The 24,074-nt window shown below is 41.8% G+C and overlaps 1 protein-coding gene across 3 annotated transcripts in view; it reads right to left on the bottom strand.

Annotated features, from left to right (window-relative positions):
* rab11fip4a (RAB11 family interacting protein 4 (class II) a) overlaps positions 1-24,074 on the bottom strand; it is a 73,937-nt gene that overhangs the window by 8,862 nt on the left and 41,001 nt on the right. The gene's annotated exons all lie outside the window — the stretch shown is intronic.

Genomic DNA, 24,074 nt, shown 5'->3' with positions numbered 1-24,074 from the left:
CTCCATTGTCTATCCTGCTTGTTATTTCTTCAAAGAATGTCAAAAGATTTGTCAGGCAATATTTTTCCTTGAGGAAACCATGCAGACTATGGCCTATTTTATAATGTGCCTGAAAGTACCTCAAAATCACATCCTTAACAAACAATTCTAACAATTTCCCAACCACTGAGGTCAGACTAACTGGTCCATAGTTTCCTTTCTTCTGCCTCTCTCCCTTCTTGAAAAGTGTAGTGACGTTTACAATTTTCCAGTCTTCTGGAACCATTACACAGTCCTGATTCTTGAAAGATCATTACTAATGCCTCCACACCCTCTCTTCATCTACCTTTTTCAGAACCCTGGGGTGTACACCATCTGATACGAAAGGGATAGATAAGATAGAGGCAGGAAAGTTGTTTCCACTGGTAGGTGAGACTAGCACTAGGGGACATAGTCTCAAGATTTGGGGGAGTAGATTTAGGACGGAGATGAGGAGGAACTGCTTTTCCCAGAGAGTGGTGAATTTGGGAATTCTCTGCCTAATGAAGCAGTGGATGCTGCCTCAGTAAATAAGTTTGAGAGAAAGGTGGATAGATTTTTGCATAGTAGGGAAATTAAAGGTTATGAGGGGGAATTTAATGTGGATAAATGTGAGGTTATCCACTTTGGTGGCAAAAACAGGAAAACAGGTTATTATCTGAATGGTGGCCGATTAGGAAAAGGGGAGGTGCAACGAGACCTGGGTGTCATTATACACCAGTCATTGAAAGTGGGCATGCAGGTACAGCAGGCGGTGAAAAAGGCGAACGGTATACTGGCATTTATAGCGAGAGGATTCGAGTACAGGAGCAGGGAGGTACCACTGCAGTTGTACGAGGCCTTGGTGAGACCACACCTGGAGTATTGTGTGCAGTTTTGGTCCCCTAATCTGAGGAAAGACATCCTTGCCATAGAGGGAGTACAAAGAAGGTTCACCAGATTGATTCCTGGGATGGCAGGACTTTCATATGATGAAAGACTGGATGAACTAGGCTTACACTCGTTGGAATTTAGAAGATTGAGGGGGGATCTTATTGAAACGTATAAAATCCTAAAGGGATTGGACAGGTTAGACGCAGGAAGATTGTTCCCGATGTTGGGGAAGTCCAGAATGAGGGGTCACAGCTTGAGGATAAAGGGGAAGCCTTTTAGGACCAAGATTAGGAAAAACTTCTTCACACAGAGAGTGGTGAATCTGTGGAATTCTCTGCCACAGGAAACAGTTGAGGCCAGTTCATTTGCTATATTTAAGAGGGAGTTAGATATGGCCCTTGTGGCTAAAGGGATCAGGGGGTTTGGAGGGAAGGCTGGTACAGGGTTCTGAGTTGGATGATCAGCCATGATCATACTGAATGGCGGTGCAGGCTCGAAGGGCCAAATGGCCTACTCCTGCACCTATTTTCTATGTTTCTATGTTTCTATGAAAGGCAGGTCAGTGGAAATGAGTCCATGGTCAGATCAGCCATGATCTTATCTAATGGTGGAGCAGGCTCGACGATCCAGATAGCCTACTCCTGCTCCTATTTCTTATGTTGTTATGTTATTTAGCTACCTTCAGACTTGTTCGCTGTCATCCCTGTTACTGTTCTTTTCCAATAACCAACTGGCCTATACTTTCCTTTCTTCTGCCTCTCTCCCTTCTTGAAGAATGGAGTGACATATGCAATTTTCTAGTCTTCCAGAACCGTTCCAAACTCCAGTGATTCTTAAAAGATCATTACTAATGTCTACATGATCTCTTCAGCCACTTCTTTCAGAACTCTGGGGTGTACACCGTCTGGGGTATACACGTCCAGGTGACTTATCTACTTTCAGACCTTTCAGTTTCCCAAGAACCATCTCTCTGGTTATGATAACTTCACACACTTCATGACCCCTGACACCTGGAACTTCCACCATACTGCTAGTGTCTTCCACAGTGAAGATTGATCCAAAATACTTATTCAGTTTTTCTGCAATTTCATTGTCCCCTATTACTACCTCTCCAGCACCATTTTCCAGCAGTCTGATGTCCACTCTCACCTCTTTTTTACCCATTCTGTATCTGAAGAAACTTTTGCAATTCCCTTTAATATTATTGGCTAGCTTACTTTCGTATTCCATCTTGACCTTCTTAAGTATATTTTTAGTTGCCTTCTGTTGGTTTTTAAAAGCTTCCCAGTCCTCTTAACTTCCCACTAATTTTTGCTCTATTATATGCCTTCCTTGGCTTTTATGTTGGCTTTGTTAGCCACGGTTTTGTCATCTTTCCTTTAGAATACTTCTTTTTCTTTGGGATGTACAGTGCCTATAAAAAGTATTCACCCGCTTGGAAGTTTTGATGTCTTATTGTTTTACAACATTGGATTTAATTTGACTTTTTTGACACTGATCAACAGAAAAAGACTCTTTTGTGTCAAAGTGAAAACAGATCTCTACAAAGTGATCTAAATTAATTGCAAATATAAAACTCAAGATAATTAATTGCATAGGTAATAACCCCCTTTAATATGACACACCATATCATCACTGGTGCAGGCAATTGGTTTTACAAGTCACATAATTAGTTAAATGGAGATCATCTGTGTTTCAATTGATTGTAGTAAAAATACACCTGTATCTGGAAATTCCAACTGTGGGGTTGGCTGGGAAATCGGGGAGGAAGGAGGTCTTGAGTGGGTGCATGCATGAATGTGGTTGCGGAACTCGTTGAGGGAAAGAGAGTGGGGAAGGCACGGGAATTGCTGGGAGGGGGTTGTGTGGGTCCAGTAATGGCGGACAAGGCGGTGGGGGGTGAGGGAAAGAGAGTGGGGAAGGCACGGGAATTGCTGGGAGGGGGTTGTGTGGGTCCAGTAATGGCGGACAAGGCGGTGGGGGGTGAGGGAAAGAGAGTGGAGAAGGAGCAGGATAGGGATTCGGGATCAGAGGTAGGCAGCTGGGGAGAAACGGATTATTGTGAAAGGAGAAATAAAGGGAATGAGGAGTTAGTGAGGGGATGGATGAATGAAAACCGAGACAAAGGGAATAAAAGAATAAGAAATGACAGTGGAGAGAGCTCTGAAAGTGAGGAAGATGAACAAGTTCAGAAAGAAGGTGCTGTCATAATTAGGTTTATTGCCTGGTCTCATGACTATACCCCTTCCCCACACGAAACCACCACGGTGGGCTCCACAGCTGAACAGGTGAGATGACAGTTTTGAAACGTCTCAACCCAAGCAAGGCTGCAGGCCCGGATGGTGTCAGTACCAGGGTGCTCAAAGCCTGTGCCCCTCAGCTATGTGGAGTACTTCACCATGTATTCAACCTGAGCCTGAGGCTCCGGAGGGTTCCTGTGCTGTGGAAGACGTCCTGCCTCATCCCTGTGCCGAAGACGCCGCACCCCAGCGGTCTCAATGACTACAGACCGGTGGCATTGACCTCCCACATCATGAAGACCCTGGAGAGACTTGTTCTGGAGCTGCTCCGGCCTATAGTCAGACCACACTTAGATCCCCTCCAGTTCGCCTACCAGCCCCGACTAGGAGTTGAGGATGCCATCGTCTACCTGCTGAACCGTGTCTACACCCACCTGGACAAGCCAGTGAGCACTGTGAGGGTCATGTTTTTTGATTTCTCCAGTGTGTTCAACACCATCCGCCCTGCTCTGCTGGGGGAGAAGCTGACAGCGATGCAGGTGGATGCTTCCCTGGTGTCATGGATTCTTGACTACCTGACTGGCAGACCACAGTACGTGTGCTTGCAACACTGTGTGTCCGACAGAGTGATCAGCAGCACTGGGGCTCCACAGGGGACTGTCTTGTCTCCCTTTCTCTTCACCATTTATACCTCGGACTTCAACTACTGCACAGAGTCTTGGCATCTTCAGAAGTTTTCAGATGACTCTGCCATAGTTGGATGCATCAGCAAGGGAGATGAGGCTGAGTACAGGGCTACGGTAGGAAACTTTGTCACATGGTGTGAGCAGAATTATCTGCAGCTTAATGTGAAAAAGACTAAGGAGCTGGTGGTAGACCTGAGGAGAGCTGAGGCACCGGTGACCCCTGTTTCCATCCAGGGGGTCAGGGTGGACATGGTGGAGGATAACAAATACCTGGGGATACGAATTGACAATAAACTGGACTGGTCAAAGAACACTGAGGCTGTCTACAAGAAGGGTCAGAGCCGTCTCTATTTCCTGAGGAGACTGAGGTCCTTTAACATCTGCCGGACGATGCTGAGGATGTTCTACCAGTCTGTGGTGGCCAGTGCTATCATGTTTGCTGTTGTGTGCTGGGGCAGCAGGCTGAAGGTAGCAGACACCAAAAGAATCAACAAACTCATTCGTAAGGCTAGTGATGTTGTGGGGATGGAACAGGACTCTCTCACGGTGCTGTCTAAGTTGCATACCATCTTGGTCAATGTCTCCCATCCACTACATAATGTACTGGTTGGGCACAGGAGTACATTTGGCTAGAGACTCATTCCACTGAGATGTAGCACAGAGCGTCATAGGAAGTCATTCCTGCCTGTGGCCATCAAACTTTACAACTCCTCCCTTGGAGGGTCAGACACCCTGAACCAGTAGGCTGGTCCTGGACTTATTTCATAACTTACTGGCATAATTTACATATTACTATTTAACTATTTATGGTTCTATCACTACTTATTATTTATGGTGCAACTGTAACGAAAACCAATTTCCCCCAAGATCAATAAAGTATGTCTATGACTATGTTTAATGAGAAGGCTCAAGGAAACATGAAGAAAATTAACCTGCTTGTGCTCACGGCAACTCTGGTAAATAAGATAGGGGAAATAGTATTTGCAAATGTCCTTAATGATGGCAACCTATTGGTAAGATGTGCGAATGAGGAACAACTTGAGAAAGCACTCAAGCTAAAAGAGATAGGAAAATGCAAGGTGGAATACACTGGGAGGGTGGGAGTACGAAATGGTGGTTGAAAAGGAGTGATCACGGGGATACCAATGAGTATAAATATGGAGGAGTTAAAGAGGAATATCAAAGGAGGAAAAGTAATGAATGTTCTAAGACTGAAAACAACAAAGGAGGGAGTGAAAAAGGAAAGTGAAACAGTATTGATTGAATTTGAAGAAGAAAGAGTGCCAAGGAAGATGTTCGTGGGTTTCAAGAGTTACCCAGTAAGGGTGTATGTGCCAAAGCCATTGAGATGCTATAATTGTCAAAGGTTTGGACACATAGCTAAAAACTGTAAAAGGCAGAGAGATATGCTAGATGTGGGGGTGATCATGAATATGGAAAGTGCGGAACAGGAGTGCAACCAAAATGCTGCAATTCTGGAGGAACTCATAATGTGGCATAGAGTGGGTGTGAAGTTACAAGACAGGAGAATAAAATACAAGAAATTCGGTACCAATGACATAGCAAGGAAGAGTGAAGAGGTCCTGGAGAGTGAGTATAGAGAGCTTGGTAGGAAGTTGAAAAGCAGGACCTCAAGGGTGGTAATCTCAGAATTGCTACCTGTGCTAGGTGCCAGTGAGGGTAAGAATAGGATGCTCTGGAGGAGGAACAAGTGGCTGAGGAACTGGTGTAGGGGGCAGGGTTTCAGATTTCAGGATCATTGTGACCTCTTCTGGGGCAGGTGGGACCTGTACAAGAGAGACGGATTACACTTGAACCACAGGGGGACCAATATCCTTTCAGGGAGGTTTGTTAGTGCTGTTGGGGAGGCTTTAAACTAGATTTGCAGGGGGATGGGAACCAGAGTGCCAGAGCTGACAGTGTGGCTGGGGTGAAAATAAATGATGTTGAAAGTTTAAGCAAATCGCTGATAGAAAGGTTGTGAGTGGTAGTAAAAATCTTCTGAGGTATATATATTTCAATGCTAGGAGTATTGCGGGGAAGGCGGGTGAGTTGAGGGCGTGGATTGACACATGGAATTATGATGTTGTAGCAATTAGTGAAACTTGGCTACAGGAGGAGCAGGACTGGCAGCTTAATATTCCAGGGTTCCGATGTTTCAGATGTGATCGAGGAAGAGGAATGAAAGGTAGGGGAGTATCATTGCTTGTTAGGGAAAATATTACAGCAGTGCTCAGGCAGGACAGATTAGAGGGCTTGACTACTGAGTCCTTATGGGTGGAGCTGAGAAACAGGAAAGGTATGGCCACATTAGTGGGATTGTATTACAGACCACCCAATAGTCAACGAGACTTGGAAGAGCAAATCTGCAGAGAGATAGCAGGCAACTGCAGGAAACATAAAGTTGTGGTGGTAGGGGATTTTAATTTTCCATACATTGATTGGGACTCAAATACTGTTAGGGGTCTAGATGGTTTAGAGTTTGTAAAATGTGTTCAGGAAAGTTTTCTAAATCAATATATAGAGGGACCAACTAGAGGGGATGCAATATTGGATCTCCTGTTAGGTAACGAATTAGGGCAAGTGACAGAAGTCTGTGGAGGGGAGCACTTTGGATCCAGTGATCATAACACCATTAGTTTCAATTTGATCATGGACAAGGATAGATCTGGTCCTAGGGTTGAGGTTCTGAACTGGAAGAAGGCCAAATTTGAAGAAATGAGAAAGGATCTAAAAAGCGTGGATTGGGACAGGTTGTTCTCTGGCAAAGATGTGATCGGTAGGTGGGAAGCCTTCAAAGGGGAAATTTTGAGAGTGCAGAGTTTGTATGTTCCTGGCAGGATTAAAGGCAAATTGAATAGGAATAAGGAACCTTGGTTCTCAAGGGATATTGCAACTCTGATAAAGAAAAAGAAGGAGTTGTATGAAATGTATAGGAAACAGGGGGTAAATCAGGTGCTTGAGGAGTATAAGAAGTGCAAGAAAATACTTAAGAAAGAAATCAGGAGGGCTAAAAGAAGACATGAGGTTGCCTTGGCAGTCAAAGTGAAGGATAATCCAAAGAGCTTTTACAAGTATATTAAGAGCAAAAGGATTGTAAGAGATAAAATTGGTCCTCTTGAAGATCAGAGTGGTCGGCTTTGTGCGGAACCAAAGGAAATGGGGGAGATCTTAAATAGGTTTTTTGCGTCTGTATTTACTAAGGAAGCTGGCATGAAATCTATGGAATTGAGGGAATCAAGTAGTGAGACCATGGAAACTGTACAGATTAAAAAGGAGGAGGTGCTTGCTGTCTTGGTGAAAATTAAAGTGGATAAATCCCCGGGACCTGACAGAGTGTTCCCTCGGACATTGAAGGAGACTAGTGTTGGAATTGCGGGGACCCTAGCAGAAATATTTAAAATGTCGCTGTCTACGGGTGAAGTGCCGGAGGATTGGAGAGTGGCTCATGTTGTTCCGTTGTTTAAAAAAGGATCGAAAAGTAATCCGGGAAATTATAGGCCAGTGAGTTTAACGTCAGTAGTAGGTAAGTTATTGGAGGGAGTACTAAGAGACAGAATCTACAAGCATTTGGATAGACAGGGGCTTATTAGGGAGAGTCAACATGGCTTTGTGCGTGGTAGGTCATGTTTGACCAATCTGTTGGAGTTTTTCGAGGAGGTTACCAGGAAAGTGGATGAAGGGAAGGCAGTGGATATTGTGTACATGGACTTCAGTAAGGCCTTTGACAAGGTCCCGCATGGGAGGTTAGTTAGGAAAATTCAGTCGCTCGGTATACATGGAGAGGTGGTAAATTGGATTAGACATTGGCTCAATGGAAGAAGCCAGAGAGTGGTGGTAGAGAATTGCTTCTCTGAGTGGAGGCCTGTGACTAGTGGTGTGCCACAGGGATCAGTGCTGGGTCCATTGTTATTTGTCATGTATATCAATGACCTGGATGATAATGTGGTAAATTGGATCAGCAAGTTTGCTGATGATACAAAGATTGGAGGTGTAGTAGACAGTGAGGAAGGTTTTCAGAGCCTGCAGAGGGACTTGGACCAGCTGGAAAAATGGGCTGAAAAATGGCAGATGGAGTTTAATACTGACAAGTGTGAGGTATTGCACGTTGGAAGGACAAACCAAGGTAGAACATACAGGGTTAATGGTAAGGCACTGAGGAGTGCAGTGGAACAGAGGGATCTGGGAATACAGATACAAAATTCTCTAAAAGTGTCGTCACAGGTAGATAGGGTCGTAAAGAGAGCTTTTGGTACATTGGCCTTTATTAATCCAAGTATTGAGTATAAGATCTGGAATGTTATGATGAGGTTGTATAAGGCATTGGTGAGGCCGAATCTGGAGTATTGTGTTCAGTTTTGGTCACCAAATTACAGGAGGGATATAAATAAGGTTGAAAGAGTGCAGAGAAGGTATACAAGGATGTTGCCGGGACTTAAGAAACTCAGTTACAGAGAAAGGTTGAATAGGTTAGGACTTTATTCCCTGGAGCGTAGAAGAATGAGGGGAGATTTGATAGAGGTATATAAAATTATGATGGGTATAGATAGAATGAATGCAAGCAGGTTTTTTCCACTGAGGCAAGGGGAGAAAAAAACCAGAGGACATGGGTTAAGGGTGAGGGGGGAAAAGTTTAAAGGGAACATTAGAGGGGGCTTCTTCACACAGAGAGTGGTGGGAGTATGGAATGAGCTGCCAGACAAGGTGGTAAATGCGGGTTCTTTTTTAACATTTAAGAATAAATTGGACAGATACATGGATGGGAGGTGTATGGAGGGATATGGTCCGTGTGCAGGTCAGTGGGACTAGGCAGAAAATGGTTCGGCACAGCCAAGAAGGGCCAAAGGGCCTGTTTCTGTGCTGTAGTTTCTATGGTTCTATGGTTCTAAATAAAAGTGAAAAGAAAGATCACTTATGCAGAAGCTGTAAGAATGTCAAGAGAACAGAATAATGCTCCTAATGAACAGGGAGCAATAGGGATACAAGAGATGCAACAAAGAACAAATGACAGGATTTATGTAGACAAAAAGGCTCTAGTAACATTCATTGCAGGAGTGATCAATAGTACGGCTGAGGTAAAGTCAAAAAGTGACAAAATTCAGCTGGTGGTAACAGCAGCAGTAAACCATTTAGGGTTAGTAGGACTGACATGGGAGGAAGTGAGGGAGAACCTCAGTAATCAGTCAAGCCAGGAAGTGTCATGTGTTGGTTAATACTAATTATGGTGATTCTTTTGCAATGGAATGTAAGGAACTTACTGGCCAATAGCCAGGAATTCAAGCACTTTATTAAAGAATTTGTTGAAAACCGGATGTAGTGTGTATTCAGGAAACTTGGTTAAAACCAACTTTAGACTTTGTGGTATATGGGTATACAATGATAAGGAAAGATAGAAATCTAGCGGGAGGAGGGGGTTGTGCTATGTTAATCAAGCAAGGTATACAATATAGGGTACTGGAAAAGGGAAATGATCAGGAATACATAGTGGTGGAAGTGTGGGAGAGAGGGGAGGGAGAGGTTATAATTAACTACTACAATCCATGTAAAAGGTTGGATTTGGACAGCCTATTAAAGATACAAGGACAAAACAGACATAAAATAGTGTGGTGTGCAGATTTCAATGCTCATAGCACAATATGGGGGGATCAGATTACAGATCCAAATGGAAAGGTAATTGAAGATTTGTTGGAAGAAAGGGATTTGGTGTGTATGAATGATGGTAGAGGCACAAGGATAGATATAACAACAGGAACTGAGTCAGTGTTAGATATTATGTTAGTGTCTAATACCTTGGCTGGCGTTAGTAACTGGGGAGTTTGGACTGCTTCAACAGTGGCAGTGATCACTACCCAGTTTTGTGTTCAGTGGGTGAAAGAGTTGAAGTAAGACCAGGTGGCGGAACCCCAAAGTGGGTGTTTGGAAAAGCAGATTGGGGTAAGTTGCAGAAGTTGAGTGAAGAAGCATTGACAAAGATTGATATTTCTGGAAATATAGATGAATTAAACAGTCAGGTGACTTCAGCAATTATTATGGCAGCAGAAGGATCTATACCCAGGAGTAAAAATAGGATGAATAGGAAACTGGTACCATGGTGGACAAAGGAATGTTGTCAGGCTGTAAAAAACAGAAATAGAGCATTCAGGCTAGTTAAAAGAACCCATAATATGCAGCATTTGGTTCAATATAAGAAAGCACAGGCAGTGGTGAGAAGAACTATACATCAAGCTAAAAGGGCAAGTTGGAGGAGTTTTTGCGACAAGGTAGGAAGAACAACACCTGTGGGAGAGATATGGGGAATGATTAAGAGGATGGGATGAGATAGAAGGGAATGGGAATATCCAGTAATGATATCTGAGGAGGAAACTGCAGTCTCCAGTAGGGATAAGGCTGAGGTCATGGCCAAGTCATTTGTACAGATACACAGTTCAGAAAATTTGTCTGAAGAAGGGAAAAGGAGAAGGGAAAGAACAATGAGTCAACACCCAGGTATGTTAAACAGGAGGGAAGGAACAGATGATATAATTGATGATCCATTTACATTAGCAGAAATGGTGAGAGCAATGAAGAGATCGAGACCAACCTCCCCAGGGAAAGATCTGATATACTCCGTGATGCTAAAAAATCTAGAAGAAGGAGCGCTCTTGAGGTTGCTGCATTTTTATAACAGAGTGTGGGGGGAGGGAAGATTACCAAGTGCATGGAAAGAAGCAGTAGTAATTCCAATAAGGAAGCCTGGCAAGGATCTGTCAAAACCCACTAGCTACAGACCAATTGCATTAACATCAAGTATATGTAAGATAATGGAAAGGATGATAACAGAAAGGTTATCATATGAACTTGAGAAAAGGGGAATGCTGGCAAGTTATCAGAGTGGTTTCAGAAAGGGAGGGCATTCCATGGACTCAGTGATAAGGTTAGAGACTGAAATAAGAAAGGCAAATTGCCTAGGTAAATAAAGAGTCAGTATTTGCAGTGTTTTTTGACATTGAAAAAGCCTATGATATGATGTGGAAGGAAGGATTATGAATTAAACTGCACAAGATGGGGGTTGGTCGGAGAGTTTTTAATTGGATTAAAGATTTTTTGTTTGGTAGAAAAATTCAAGTTCGGATTGGATCAGAATTATCAAAACAGTACGTAATGGGAAATGGCACGCCTCAAGGTAGTGTGATTAGCCCGTTACTTTTCATCATTATGATCAATGATGTCTTCACAAAGGTACCAGTGGATATAGGTAGGTCACTGTTTGTGGATGATGGGGCCTTGTGGAAAAGAGGCAGGAGCATGGACCATATAATCAGGAAACTACAAGGAGAAATTGATGAAGTGGTGGAGTGGGGTTATGACTGGGGATGTAGATTTTCAGTAGAAAAAACTCAAACTGTATTTTTCACCCAGAAAAGAATTGAGGTAGGGAAGAAGTTAAGGATGTATGGGATTGAACTAGAAAGGGTTGGATCATTTAAATATCTGTGAGTTATATTTAATTCACAATTAACATTGGCAGACCATATCAGGAAAGTTGAGGAAAAATGTAAAAAAGTAATAAATGTGATGAGATGTTTGACTGGTAGGGAATGGGGAGCAAGTTGTTCAGCATTGAAGAGAATGTATGTGGCTTTAGTGAGATCTGTGTTGGACTATGGGAATATAGCATATGGATCAGCAGCTAGGTCTCTTATAAGGAAACCGGATGTGATTCAGGCTCAGGCTTTGAGAGTGTGCAGTGGGGCTTTAAAAAAATCACCAGTATCAGCCCTACAGGTAGAAATGGGAATAATGCCTTTGGAACTAAGAAGGATGCAACTGATGGCAAACTACTGGGCTAATTTGCAGGGGCACAATGATTCTCACCCTGCAAAAGGAGTGTTGCAGGAGTGCTGGGAAAATGGGAGGTTTCAGAGGGATAACTTTAGTTGGGTAGGGAATGATATTGCTGAAGAATGTGGAGTGTTTGATCTAAGGATAAGTCCTTCAGTAGTTTATCCGGTTGTAGCTCCATGGAAACTTGTATGGCCTGACATAGACTGGCATTTGTTAGAGGTAAAAAGGAGAGGAAGATATAAAACTGATGAGGACCACCCCTGTCTGCTAATGGAGTAGCAGTATTCTTCTGCTGCTCTTAGTTTTCTTTCTTTCCCCCTAGTTTAAGCTTTGAATTTAAAATTTTTACTTGTTGATTCTTGAGGGTGATCAATATGTCTATGTCTACAAGAAGTGGGAAGAATTTACCTGAACCTAGTGATAAAGGTAATGGGAAAGGAAAGGTGCAAAAGGAAAGATCTGATGAAATGCCATCGTGGGCTGAAGATATCATTCGGACACTGAATTCAATTCAACTGGAAAAGAATAGTAATGAAATTAAGTCATTTCTGGGAAAATTTAAAGACCTGGAAATTCAAGTTATTTCACACGAAGAGGAATTGAAGATAACTAAGCAAAAGCTGTCCGAAGCTACAACTCGTTTGGAAAGATATCAAAATAAGATTATAGACCTGGAAACTAGGTCTCGACAAAGGAATATAAGAATTGTTGGGCTGCAGGAAGGAGCTGAAGATGGAGATCTAACAGCTTACTTTGGTCAGCTTTTCCACACTTCATTTCCTACCATTCTATCAGAGCTGCCTGCTATAGAAAGGGCACACAGGGCGTTTATCTCGAAATTGAAGGACTCTAGTAAACCAAGATCTGTTCTGGTTTGCTTTCATCACTTTAAAATTAAAGATCAAATAATATGACAGGCAAGAAAACAGAGAGTTTTTAGCTTTATGGAATCAGAGCTCCGCTTCTACGAAGATTATCCAAGAGAGATAATGGAACAAAGATCAAAATTTGCCCTGGTAATGAAACAAGCATATGATAAGAATCTTTTCCCGTCTCTGAGGTATCCGACAAAACTTAAGATTTTCCCTCCTAATTCTCCTCCTCGTACTTTCTTTGATCCAAATCTGCACTGGATTTTGTTCAGGCTTTACCCGCCGCTGTCACAGACACCGCTGTTGAATGATCCGTCTGAAAGGCTGTTTGGCTATTTCTATATTATTCGCATTTTGGAAAGAAGATTTATGAAGGTCACTTGTATATTTCATCGACAGACTAATTAAAGAACACAGGGAGTTATTTTTTATTACATATTATTGGTTTTCCTTTGGAGAGATTTATGGTTTAAGTATCTCTGCTCAAATGATCTCTGGACATTTTATGACTGAGGGAAGAAGATAAGGTGATTTGTTCCTTTAATTTAATACTTCATACCTAATTGGCAGTTCTTCCTACTAATAGGGCTTTTTATATATTTTTCTGTTCTATTATAACATTTTATAACTGAAGTTAAAGCTTTTTTAGGGAATTAATATTAAACTTAAACATGGCGCTGGTTTTTCTCTCTAAGAGATAACATTATTTTGGTTCTTTCTTGTTTATCAGTCGATGGAATGTAAATACCTTTTTTTCCTGAGACTTTATTGTCTTTCTCACAAGGTCACTCTACTTTTTTACTAACTGGGGGGAGGGAAAGAAAACACAGATGGAGCAGTCAGCAGCTTTGAATTCTATCATAGCTCGCTTGCCTTTTTCGGGTTTCTGGGTGTGGGTGGGTGGGTTTAGAGTTTGTTTTTTCCCCATTGGGTGGTTCCGGAGCATGCGTGTTTTTTATTTGGTTGTATTCTTCATCACCGTCATCTTTGATCATCCCGTATTGGTATGTGCTTTGTGCCTGTATAAAGTAGAATGAAATTATAGTATGTTGTTCAAACGGATTAATATTATAAGTTGGAATGTATGTGGTTGGAATCATCCTATTAAACGAAAGAAGACTTTTAAAGTTATTAACCGATTCCAACCTGATATAATTTTTGGTCAAGAGACACACATCAGGGCAGGAGATCAAAACAGATTTTTTAGATGGTGGAATGGTTTGCAATTCCACTCTACTTCTCAGAGTAAAACAAAAGGTGTGTCTATTTTCATTAAACCCAATATATTTATTCAAGAGGATATTGAATCAGATTCTAATGGTAGATTTTTAATTGTTAAAGGAACAATCTGTAATAGAAAAGTTGTTTTGGTTAATTTGTATGGTCCTAACTTAGATGATCCCTTTTTTAAAAAGGTATTCGCTTTACTGCCTGACTTAAATGAATATATGCTCATAATGGGTGGGGATTTTAATTGTTGTTTAAATCCTATGATTGATAAGAGCTCAACCAATCAGCGACTTCCAAATCAATCCATGTCATTTATTAATTCCTTTTTGATTGATTTTGGGTTGATTGATTTATGGAGGTATCTTCATCCCGACAACAGAGAATACTTTTTCTTCTCACACGTTTATAAAAAATATTCGAGGAACGATTATATTACAATCGATCCCCGCTTCTTGCCTAATGTTAAAACCTGCGAGTATGATGCTATTGCTATATCTGATCATGCACCTCTGAGTTTGTCTTTTGAATTTGATGATGTCACTCTTGCCCGCCCACCTTGGCGCATGTCTCAGACATTATTGCAAAACTCTGACTTTGTCACTTTCATTGAAACCCAGATAAAGGATTTTTTTCTTTTTAATGATATGGGGGGTATGTCTAAGTTAGTTATATGGGATACATTTAAAGCATTTTTACGCGGTCAGATTATTTCTTATTCAGCTAAACTTAAAAAACAAACTAAAGCAGAATTAAAGCAACACACATGAAAGTTGCTGGTGAATGCAGCAGGCCAGGCAGTCTCTCTAGGAAGAGGTGCAGTCGATGTTTCAGGCCGAGACCCTTTGTCAGGACTAACTGAAGGAAGAGTTAGTAAGAGATTTGAAAGTGGGAGGGGAAGGGGGAGATCCGAAATGATAGGAGAAGACAGGAGGGGGAGGGATGGAGCCAAGAGCTGGACAGGTGAAAGGCAAAAGGGATACGAGAGGATCATGGGACAGGAGGTCCGTGAAGAAAGACAAGGGGCGGGGGGGGGCCAGAGGATGGGCAAGGGGTATATTCAAAGGGACAGAGGGAGAAAAAGGAGAGTGAGAGAAAGAATGTGTGTATAAAATAAGTAACAGATGGGGTACGAGGGGGAGGTGGGGCATTAGCGGAAGTTAGAAAAGTCGATGTTCATGCCATCAGGTTGGAGGCTACCCAGACGGAATATAAGGTGTTGTTCCTCCAACCTGAGTGTGGCTTCATCTTTACAGTAGAGAAGGCCGTGGATAGACATGTCAGAATGGGAATGGGATGTGGAATTAAAATATGTGGCCACTGGGAGATCCTGCTTTCTCTGGCGGACAGAGCATAGGTGTTCAGCAAAGCGGTCTCCCAGTCTGTGTCGGGTCTCGCCAATATATAAAAGGCCACATCGGGAGCACCGGACGCAGTATATCACCCCAGCCGACTCACAGGTGAAGTGTTGCCTCACCTGGAAGGACTGTTTGGGGCCCTGAATGGTGGTAAGGGAGGAAGTGTAAGGGCATGTGTAGCACTTGTTCTGCTTACACGGATAAGTGCCAGGAGGGAGATCAGTGGGGAGGGATGGGGGGGACGAATGGACAAGGGAGTTGCGTAGGGAGCGATCCCTGCGGAATGCAGAGTGAGGGGGGAGGGAAAGATGTGCTTAGTGGTAGGATCCCGTTGGAGGTGGCAGAAGTTACGGAGAATAATATGTTGGACCCGGAGGCTGGTGGGGTGGTAGGTGAGGACCAGGGGAACCCTATTCCTAGTGGGGTGGCGGGAGGATGGAGTGAGAGCAGATGTACGTGAAATGGGGGAGATGCGTTTAAGAGCAGAGTTGATAGTGGAGGAAGGGAAGCCCCTTTCTTTAAAAAATGAAGACATCTCCCTCGTCCTAAAATGAAAAGCCTCATCCTGAGAGCAGATGCGGCGGAGACGGAGGAATTGCGAGAAGGGGATGGCGTTTTTGCAAGAGACAGGGTGAGAAGAGGAATAGTCCAGATAGCTGTGAGAGTCAGTAGGCTTACAGTAGACATCAGTGGATAGGCTGTCTCCAGAGACAGAGACAGAAAGATCTAGAAAGGGGAGGGAGGTGTCGGAAATGGACCAGGTAAATTTGAGGGCAGGGTGAAAGTTGGAGGCAAAGTTAATAAAGTCAACGAGCTCTGCATGCGTGCAGGAAGCAGCGCCAATGCAGTCATCGATGTAGCGAAGGAAAAGTGGGGGACAGATACCAGAATAGGCACGGAACATACATTGTTCCACAAACCCAACAAAAAGGCAGGCATAGCTGGGACCCATACGGGTGCCCATAGCTACACCTTTAGTTTGGATGAAGTGGGAGGAGCCAAAGGAGAAATTATTAAGAGTAAGGACTCATTCCGCTAGACGGAGCAGAGTGGTGGTAGAGGGGAACTGATTAGGTCTGGAATCCAAAAAGAAGCGTAGAGCTTTGAGACCTTCCTGATGGGGGATGGAAGTATATAAGGACTGGACATCCATGGTGAAAATAAAGCGGTGGGGGCCAGGGAACTTAAAATCATCGAAAAGTTTAAGAGCGTGAGAAGTGTCACGAACATAGGTAGGAAGGGATTGAACAAGGGGGGATAAAACAGTGTCGAGGTATGCAGAAACGAGTTCGGTGGGGCAGGAGCAAGCTGAGACAATAGGTCGGCCAGGACAGGCAGGTTTGTGGATCTTGGGTAGGAGGTAGAAACGGGAAGTGCGGGGTGTGGGAACTATAAGGCTGGTAGCAGTGGATGGGAGATCCCCTGAGCGGATAAAGTCGGTGATGGTGTGGGAGACAATGGCCTGGTGCTCCTTAGTGGGGTCACGATCGAGGGGTAAATACGAGGAGGTATCCGCGAGTTGTCGCTGTGCCTCGGCAAGGTAGAGGTCAGTACGTCAGACTACAACAGCACCCCCCTTATCGGCGGGTTTAATAATAAGGTTAGGATTAGTGCGGAGGGAGTGGAGAGCAGAGCGTTCCGAAGGAGTGAGGTTGGAATGGGGACAAGGTGCGGTGAAGTCGAGACGGTTGATGTCCCGTCGGCAGTTAGCGATAAAGAGATCCAGAGCAGGCAGAAGACCAGAGCGGGGTGTCCATGAAGAAGAGGAGGGTTGAAGACGGGAGAAGGGGTCATCGGTGGGGGTGGAAGAGTCCTTGCCGAAGAAGTAGGCTCGGAGACGGAGACGGCGGAAGAAAAGTTCCGCATCATGGTGAACACGGAACTCGCTGAGGTGTGGGCGAAGGGGGACAAAGGTGAGGCCCTTACTGAGGACAGAGCGCTCTGCCTCCGACAGTTGAAGGTCGGAGGGGATGGTAAAGACCCGGCACGGATGAGAGCTGGGATCAGAGGGGGGCGGGGGGAGGCTGGGGGTGTCAATGGAGAGGGGAGGGTTGGGGTGAGAGGAAGATGGAGCCTCTGAGGACCTAGGAGCTGACGATGGGATCTGAAGGAGATGGGATTGCAGAGTATTGGTGGGGGAAGGGGATTAGATAGAATTTCAAAACAAATTAAAGATTTAGATAATATTTATGCAATTTCCCCCAATACTGATTTATTTAAACAAAGGGTGGAACTTCAATCACAATATAACCTGTTATTAACTCATCCCATTGAAGGTTATTTGCTTAAGTTAAAGAGCCAATTTTATATGTCTGGAGATAAAAATAATAAACTGCTCGCATCTCAATTAAAAATGGCTGCAGCCAAAAGGCAAATCATGAAAATTCATAGGAAAGATGGTACCTTAGCTCAGGAATATGAGGAAATTAATAAGATTTTTCAAGACTTTTATGCTGAGCTATATAAATCTCAATGTCCGTTAGATTCCTCTAAAATGAATGCTTTTTTACGAAAGATTGTTTTTCCTAAAATCTCGGCTGAGGATCAAAAGATTCTCGATGCTCAAATTACTGAAGCCGAAATTCATAAAGCTGTTTTTTCAATGCAATCTGGTAAGTCCCCAGGACTTGATGGCTATCCCGTAGAATTTTATAAAAAATTTGGAAAGTTGCTCTCTCCGTATATGTTGGAAATGTTTAATGATTCTTTGGTGAAAGGTAACTTACCCTCTACTTTTTATGACGCTTCTATTTCTTTAATTCTTAAAAAAGAGAAAGATCTCACTGACTGTGCTTCATATAGACCTATTTCATTACTGAATGTTGACGCTAAGATTTTGTCAAAGATCATGGCCAATCGGTTGGAGAATATTTTGGGTAAAATTATTTGTAAAGATCAAACAAGCTTTATAAAGGTTCGTTATTCCTTTTCAAATGTTCGGAGACTACTTAATATTATATATTCATCCTCTTCTAAAATTCCACGATGTGTTGTATCTTTGGATGCTGAAAAAGCGTTTGACCGAGTCGAATGGAAATATTTATTCAATGTTTTAGAGAAATTTGGCTTTGGTGTTAATTTTAATAATTGGATTAAAATGATATATAAAGCCCCTATTGCTACTGCTGTTACTAACAATTGTAGGTCTCCTTTTTTTCAGCTTTCACGGGGGACAAGGCAAGGCTGTCCATTAAGTCCTTTGTTGTTTAATTTAATATTAAAACCCCTTGTTATTGCTCTTCGTGAGGCTAAAAATATCCATGGGATATTTGTGAATGAGACCATGCATAAGGTCCCTCTTTATGCTGATGATTTATTGGTTTATATATCGAACCCTGACGAATCCATTCCTGCCCTGTTGAAATTATTTAATGAATTTGGAGGTTTTTCAGGATATAAAATTAATTTTAGTAAAAGTGAATTATTTCCTTTAAATGATTCTGTTTCTATATATGATGATACTCCTTTTAAAGTTTCAGACTCTTTTAGATATTTAGGTATTGTAATTACTAAATAATATAAGGATCTTTATAAAGCTAATTTTGTTCCCTTAGTAGACTCTATGAAGTATTTATTTAGTAGATGGAGTCCACTTACATTTTCACTTGTTGGTCATATTCATATAGTTAAAATGATGACTCTACCGAAATTTTTATATTTATTTCAGAATATTCCTGTTTTTTTGACCAGGAAGTTTTTTGATCGGATTGATTCTATTATTTTATCTTTTATTTGGAATAATAAAAGACCAAGAATTAGTAAATGTCATTTACAAAAATTGAAAAAGGATGGAGGTCTTGCTTTGCCTAATTTTAGAATGTATTATTGGGCTGTTAATCTGCGATATATGTCTTTTTGGTCATACTGGGTTGATAAGACTGATCAGTCAATTTGGGCAGATCTGGAACTAAAAGTTGTAAAACAGTTTTATTTAACTTCGTTATTGGGGGCTCCTTTACCTATGCAATTAGGTAAAGTTGTTAATTTAAACTTATATCCTGTGATTAAGTATTCTTTACAAATTTGGCTCCAGTTCCGCAATTCTTTTAATCTTAAAAAATTTAAACTTTGTAGTGTAATTTACCGAAATTACTTTTTTAAGCCTTCTTTGAGTGATCAAATTTTTCTACTTTGGAAAAATAAAGGTATTAATTCTTTTTTGGATTTATTTAAAGAAGATAGATTGATGTCCTTTGAACAATTAACTGATAAATATTCTCTTTCATATTCACACTTTCTGCAATACCTTCAAGTTAGACATTTTTTACAAAAATATTTAAGTAATTTCCCTTACATATTGGAGGCTGACCTGTTAGATACTATTATGAGTATGAATCCTTTGATTAAGGGTTCTATTGGAAGAATTTATAATTTATTATCACAATGGGATAAGCATCCTTTGTCTAAGATTAAACAGGATTGGGAAAAGGAACTTAATTTGACTTTTATGACGGAGGATTGGATGCTGATATTGAAGTTGGTTAACTCCTCTTCAATTTGTGCTAGCTATTCATTGATTCAATTTAAAATTGTACATCATTATCATTTGACAAAGGAGAGACTTTCTGAAATCTTTCCTAATGTTGATAGTCATTGTGATAGATGTAAAACTGAGATAGCTACACTGACACATATGTTTTGGTCTTGTTCTATATTGGAACAGTTCTGGAAGTCTGTTTTCTCAACAATTTCTAAAGCACTTAAAATTAATTTACAACCTAATAAATTAACTGTGCTTTTTGGAATAGTTCCTCAAAATATTCATGGTACTTCTGTGTCTGACCAACATGTTATTGCATTTGTTACATTGATAGCTAGGAGGGCCATTTGTTGAAGTGGAAGGATACATCAGCTCCCACTTTGTCACAATGGTTCTCTCAAGTGATGCTATGTCTTAGTTTGGAGAAAATTAGAAGTCGAACCTTTGAACCTTTATTTGATTTTGAGAAAAGATGGAGCTCATTTGCTCGTTATTATCATTTGAGTTAATTGATATAATTTTTCCACGATCTAATTGTAAATTCTTTTAGTATATTTTCTTTTCTTGCTGGCGGTTTGATGTTTACTTTTAGAAGCTTTTTGTATGATGCATGGCTCCAGGGTTGTACACCTAATGGGTTCTCTTTTTTTTTTCTCACTTTTCTGCTCAGTAGGTTTTTTTTTGTTATCACAAAATTTTGTTTTCAATCTTTAAGATGATGGGTTTTTTGAGGCATTGTAAGTGTTGTTACTTCGATGTACTCATGTTATTTTTCCTATATATTTATATACACACAATAAAAAGATTTGGAAAGAATAAAACTGATTTGGTAAGTGCATTTAACTGTCATGTGATGGAAAAGTATAGTGATTATACTCAGATTTATACGGATGGTGCTAAGGAACCTGAAACAGGAGTGACAGGGTTTGGGGCGGCTATACCAGCAAAAGAATTTGGAATCAGCAGAAGAACATCTAATAAGTTAGGGGTGTATACAGTGGAGATGCTGGCAGTGTTGGTTGCGTTGCGATGGGTGGAGAAAGCTAGACAAGTCAAAGTGTTGATATGCTCAGATTCATCCTCAGTTCTAGCAAGTTTAAGGTCTTTTCACACAAACAGTTGGCAAGATGTACTTTATGAAGTCCTTCAGTCATTTACAAGAATTACAAATCAGGGAGGTCAGGTAAAATTTCTATAGGTTCCAGCACATGTAGGGGTGAAGGGGAATGAGAGGGTGGATGAGTTGGCAAAGAGGGCATTAAAAAAAGAAAATATAGAAATGCACATTAGTATCAGTAAAGCAGAGGTTAAGGGTGTAATCTGGGAAAAAATCAACCAAATATGGCAAGAAAGATGGGACAGGGAGGGGAAAGGGAGGCATTGATATCAAATACAAAAGAGTGTTGCAGGTACTAGGGTAGGTAGTAGATACAGAAGAGAGGAGACTGTGTGGACTAGGTTAAGGCTGGGGCACTGTGCATTAAACAAAACATTGAAAATGATAGAGAAACACCAGACAGGATTGTGTGAGGAATGTCAGGAAGAGGAGTCAGTAGAACATGTAGTTCTGAGTTGCAGGAAGTATGGGATACAGAGAGAGATGATGAGAATTAATCTAAGGGAATTGGGGGTGCAGGAATTCACATTAAAAGGGTTGCTGGGCATGGGTGAGAGAACACAGGTCAGGGTATTTTTAGCTTTCTTAAGGGGTACAGGGTTTTTTTTTATAGGATATGACGGATAAACAGGAATAGGGTACTTGGGTGGCCAAAGATGGGAGGATAAAGTGTATGTTAGGGTATGTGTGTGTGTGATTGAGTAAAGGGATTTAGAATGTAAGCCTATTGCACACTCCGGAACAGAAGGTGGCGGTAATGCACCATTAAGCTGGGTGCCAACCACTGTAAAACAAGACAGAGAAGAAGAAGAAGTTCCAACGGTGGGTGAGTCAGTATCCTAGTAAAAACTACACCATGAAGACAAAAGAACATTCCAAGCAACTCTACAAAAAGGTGGAAGAGGGTTCTATGGTCTGATAAAACCAAAACTGAGCTTTTTGACTATCAGACTAAACACTGCACGTCATCAAAAACACACCATCCCTACTGTGAAGTGTGGTGATGGCTGCATCATACTGTGGGGATGCTTCACTGCAGCAGGTCCTGGAAGGCTTGCGAAGGTAGAGGGTAAAATGAATGCAGCAAAATATAGGGAAATCCTGGAGGAAAACCTGACACAGTCTGCAAGAGAACTGCAACTTGGGAGAGAATATCTGTTTTCCAGCAAGACAAGGACCCCAAACCCAAAGCCAAAACTACACAGGAATGGCTGAAAAACAACAAAGTTAGTGTGCTGGAACGGCCAAGTCAGAGTCCAGTTCCCAATCCAATTGAGAGTTTGTGGCTGGATTTGAAAAGGGTTGTTCACTCATGAACCCATGCAATCTGACAGAACTCAAGCAATTTTATGAAGAAGAACAGGGAAAAACAGTCCTGATGAAAGGTTCCAGCCCGAAACGTTGACTGATCGTTTCCACGGATGCTGCCCGACCTGCTGAGTTCCTCCAGCTTGTTGTGAGTGTTGCTTTGACCCAGCATCTGCAGAATATTTTGTGTTTCAAAAAAATTGAAGTGTCCAGTTGCTCAGTGTCTCCATTCACCGCTGCCGTTTGTTCTCTACAGTACAGCAGGGGGCGTTCTCGTGTAGCGCAGCTCCCTCTTGATCAGATTTCCTCCAGGTGTATGGATTGAGTGCAATGTCTTCCCAGTTTTTACATGTAAGCTTGAGTTTCTTCAGGATCATTTTGATGTTCAAAGTAAATTCATTATCAAAGTACATGTATGTTACTATATACAACCCTGAGATTCATTTTCTTGGGGCCAAGACAGAAAGAAATACAATTGAATCCATGAAAAGCCACTCCCCTATCCACACAGACTCAAGGCTGTCATTGTTGCCAAAGTTGCACTTACTAAGTACAGACTTGAAGAGGGTGAGTAATTATACAATCAATTATTTTATATTTAGTAATTGTAATAAATTTAAACCAATTTGTAGAAATTTGTTTACACTTTGATACAAAAGAGTCCTTCCTGTTGATCAGTGTCAAAAAAGCCAAATTAAATCTATTGTGAATCAGTGTTGTAAGACAATAAAACATGAAAACTTCCAAGGGGTGGAGGGGGGTTAATACTTTTATAGGATATATATATACATTCTGTACCTTCCAAGTTGCTTCAAGAAATTCCAGCCATTGCTGCTCTGCCATCATCCCTGCCAGTGTTTTCTTCCAGTCAATTCTGGCCAACTCTTCTCATGCCTCTGTAACTCCCTTTACTCCACTGTAATACTGATACATCTGAATTTGCTTCCCCTTCTCAAATTTCAGGGTGAATTTGAACATATTATGATCACTTGGGCTCAACCATGAACTGCTCTAAAAAGCCATCTCTTTAGCACTCTAGAAATACCCTCTCCTGGAATCCAGCACAACCTGATCTTCCCAATCTACCTGCATATTGAAATCCCCCATGACTATTGTAACATTGCCCTTTTGGCATGCATTTTCTATCTCCCTTTGTAATTTATAGGCCAAATCCTTACAACTGTTTGGGGGTCTGTATACTAATCCCATCAGGGTCTTTTTACCCTTGCTGTTTCTTAGCTCTTTCTAATGATTTGATTTCATTTTTTTACCAACAGAGCCATGCCACCCCCTCTGCCTTCCTGTCAGTCCTTTCGATTCAATGTGTTTCCTCGGACATTAAGCTCCCAGCTATAACCTTTCAGCCATGATTCAATGATGCCTACAACATCACACCTGCCAATCTGTAACTGTGCTGCAAGTTCAACTACCTTATTCTGTACACTGCGCACATTCAAATACATCACCTTCAGTCCAGTGTTCACCCTTTTTGATTTTGTCTGCCTTTCACATTGCATCTCATCCTGTTGACTGCAAGTTTGCCCTTTCAACTGCCTCACCTCACTACACATTGCCTCTGTTTGTAAACCAGCTACCTCATCCTGAGCACTATTATCCACCTTTCCTACGATATTTCCTACATTGAAATACAGGCAGCTCAGGACACTAGTCACACAATGCTCAACCTTTTGATTCCTGACTTTGTCTGAGGTTTTGCCAACATCTGCCTCCACAACCTCTCCACTAACTGTTCCAGCACTCTGGTTCCCATCCCCCTGCAACTCTAGATTAAACCCCACTGTGCAGCATTAGAAACCTTCCCACTAGGATATTAGTCCCCGTCCAGGCCAGGTACAAACTGTCCCTTCTGTACAAGTCCCACCTTCCCTGGAAGAGAGCCCAGTGATCTAAAAAATCTTACGCCCTCCCTCCTACACCAACTCCTTAGTCATGTATTAAAATGTATAATCTTCCTAGTTCTGGCCTCATAATCACGTGGCACGGGTAGTAACCCTGAGATCACAATCCTAGAGGTCCTGCCTTTTAACTTATCAATCCCAGCAACCCCTAT

This window comes from Mobula hypostoma, chromosome 22 (genome assembly GCF_963921235.1).
Source record: "Mobula hypostoma chromosome 22, sMobHyp1.1, whole genome shotgun sequence".
NCBI lineage: Eukaryota > Metazoa > Chordata > Chondrichthyes > Myliobatiformes > Myliobatidae > Mobula > Mobula hypostoma.
This window is presented reverse-complemented; position numbering and strand designations above follow the sequence as displayed.